The following is a 3206-nucleotide window of genomic DNA, read 5'->3' as shown; positions in this document are numbered from 1 at the left end:
ATTTTAAAGATTGGAAACACAATGAATGGATTGTAAAACTAAACATTTATTATTATACTAAAACATTATTTTCAGGAACAACTAATTTAATTTCTAATAAGTTGACATAAATCTTTGTCGTAAACTCTTGCCAATGTTTTAAGGGTGCAAACTAAATGTTTATAATATGTTAATCAAAACATAACATTAACATACTGTAGACATGCATCGACTTTTTAGTTGTGTTGACTGTAGGCTGGTAGCCTAAGGTTTCAGCAGTTCTCAGCTCAGCACACACAGGCTAGTTCTCGAGTCAAGAACTGGTTGTTGCAGCAGTTCTCGAATCACCAGTACAGAACCGAGAACTGTTTCTTTCGGACACGTTCGATACGGAGAACCGATGAGCTGGAGATACTGAGCATGCGTGATAGCACCATCTCGGAACCGAACTTTCTTTTGGCCAACTGCATGCTGTGCTGATACATGCACGGGTGAAACGAGGACTTAAATGAGGGGCTGAATTCGGCGAAATCTTAGTTTATTTAATAACAAATAAAATAAAATTGATGAAGACCAGTTTATTCACTTTAGATCTTTAAGACATGTAAAACATCCGCGTTTGCACATTGTCTGTAGCCTACAGGGTTCATTAGCAAAACGTAAATGTAAGAAACTTATCCAAGATGATTATGACGATGAGTACAATTATTTAACTGAAGTTATGATTACAAATGCCTTTATTTTAATGTATTTTTATCCGCCGGGACGATAGAATTGACGTCATTACGTGAGGACGTAAAAGAACTGGTGAACCGTATTTTTAAACGGTTCATTGAAACGAACTGTCCGAAAGAACCGGTTCGCGGAAAAGAACCGAACTTCCCATCACTACAGGATCTTTTGGAAATCTACAAAGTTGTACACAAAAAGTCAAATAAAGTTTATTTACACAGCATTAAGCACATGGTTTGATAGTTTTTGAACATCACTTGATTAGAGTTGTTAAACTTCAAATGGCAGATAAACAATTTTAACAGTCAAATAAAACAATGAAAGATTTGTCACTGAAGAAAAATTCCTTGATATGTGTACTTAAAATATAGCTCTTTCTGATTGTGTTTTATAGATCAGTATTAATTAGATAGCAAGTACATGTTCAGGAAATGCATAATACAAATTGTATGGGATTAATGTAAGTAACTGTAAACAGACTCTGCACGAAGCTCTTTTGAAGCTGTCAAATGGTGTCGCTATTGAACACTTAATTGTGATTATTGCTGCTTATAGGCTACTGTTGACTGTTTTATCTTTTTTGTTGAAGAAGAAGCAGAAGCATTACTCTTGGCTCGGAGAAAACAACACGGGAAAAGCGACAATTGTGCATATAAATTACTACTTATAGGGCTTGAATTACAACCTGTGGGCAGTCGCAGCGGGTCATCTTAAAAGTGCCGTCGGAGCTACCAATCTCTGTATAATGGCCATTGGAGCCCTCTGCTGGTAGGGAATCGTAAGATGGCCCCTCGAACACTTCCGGTGGCTTCACTGCCTGGTGGCAGTTTAGAACATTATGAGCTATCCAGTCATTATATAGATCAGTGAATAGAAGGCTTTAAGTCCACAAATCTGCAACATTCACCATGGATTTAATGTAGTAACACTAACCGTAACTATTGTATTGTGACAGAAATAGTCAAACGCTTACAAGTACTACACATATTTTTCAAGCTTTTTTTAAAACTAAAAGTTTCAATATGTAGGAATACTCACACTCATTTAAAAATTAAAAAAAAATATTAAATTACCATTGTATGTAGCTGCAGAGGACACTTGGCTATTTTCACTCCCCAATATCTATTTTTTTCGCTCGTTTTGCTTTTGAATTGATATTACATATACATATATTCATTTAGCTGACGTTAAATATTAAGACAATATGCTTTATTGTCAGCCCTGCAGTGCTACCAAATACTTTAAACTCAGTGGCTCTGGTGCTACTGCCCTCAAATGCGAGTCTGGACTGGAGCTGTGAACTTAAAATAAAACTGCGCGTTGTAATTTATGTACGTTAAGTCTATTTATTACCAAGGCATTTGTCAGTAATACAGTCAAAATACAGAAAAATTTGAATAACTGCGTTGCAGGTTGATTTAAGGTGTGCCCCTAAATTTTCTGCTTGCGCTCCTTGCAAAAAAAGTCAGTCTGGAGCCCTGACTTATGTTTATATTAGTTTATATAATTTATTTTACATGTTGTATTTTAACATTGTTGTTAAATAAAACCCATATGATTACTTTGATATGTTATGTGAACAAATTTGTATTGCTTGTTATTATATATTTGTATCTTAAGTTATTTCACTTGGATCTATTTTTATTATCACAATTTTTTATCCGACTAATTGATGAAATAATAGGTAGAATACTTGATTCCTAAAATAATACTCAAATTTCATAGTTTGCTTTATGCTAAATAAGTGTTTTTGTTTGATACGGTTGCATAATTAAGTGAAAAAAAATAATGATCGGAATTGTCAGAGTTGATATTGTCTTTAATGAGTAGCTTAAATGATTAATGATTAGGCTACTTCAGTATAATTATTCTGGTTTTCTGAATGACATGTCAAAATAATGATGACCAACTTGGAAGTTTGATCTTCTCATGTGCTCTTGAAAGCAGCATTAGTATTTGTGATGCTTCCATAGACCCTGTTATAAAGAAAGTGCTTATTGGAATCCTTTAGGATTTTTTGATAAGGGGTGTAAAAACCTTTTCTTTTACTGTCTATGGTAAAAACTGACCCGGACTTTTATTTTGGTTTGGCGATGTGACGTCATAAGGCTGCGGCGCTCATTCATTCGTCTTGATTCAGCTGAATAAAGGTTTGTGTTTTAAAGCATTTAAGTGTTTAAGTAAATGCAAATCGTTAGAAATTGTACCGTGTTATTCTAACTGAGAAGAATGTGTATAATAGTTATGCTTTATCTAAAATTACTGGTCAAAACTGTGAACATGCAACACACGTGCAATGACAACATTTACAAACCATGTTTTTTTTTAAACGGGAATCTACTGACGTTTTTAAGGAGGGCTTGGCTGATCAGGTTATTTATGACCATCATCATCACTATGACTTTACTCTTTTATTACTGAACTAGGGAGCTGAATGAAATTCAACTTGGAATTATCATTTGACTTTTTATTATTCTTTTGTCTAATTTTATACA

This window comes from Rhinichthys klamathensis, unplaced genomic scaffold, assembly GCF_029890125.1.
Source record: "Rhinichthys klamathensis goyatoka isolate OS25496 unplaced genomic scaffold, OSU_Roscu_1.1 h1tg000176l_1, whole genome shotgun sequence".
Classification (NCBI taxonomy): Eukaryota; Metazoa; Chordata; class Actinopteri; order Cypriniformes; family Leuciscidae; genus Rhinichthys; species Rhinichthys klamathensis.
This window is presented reverse-complemented; position numbering follows the sequence as displayed.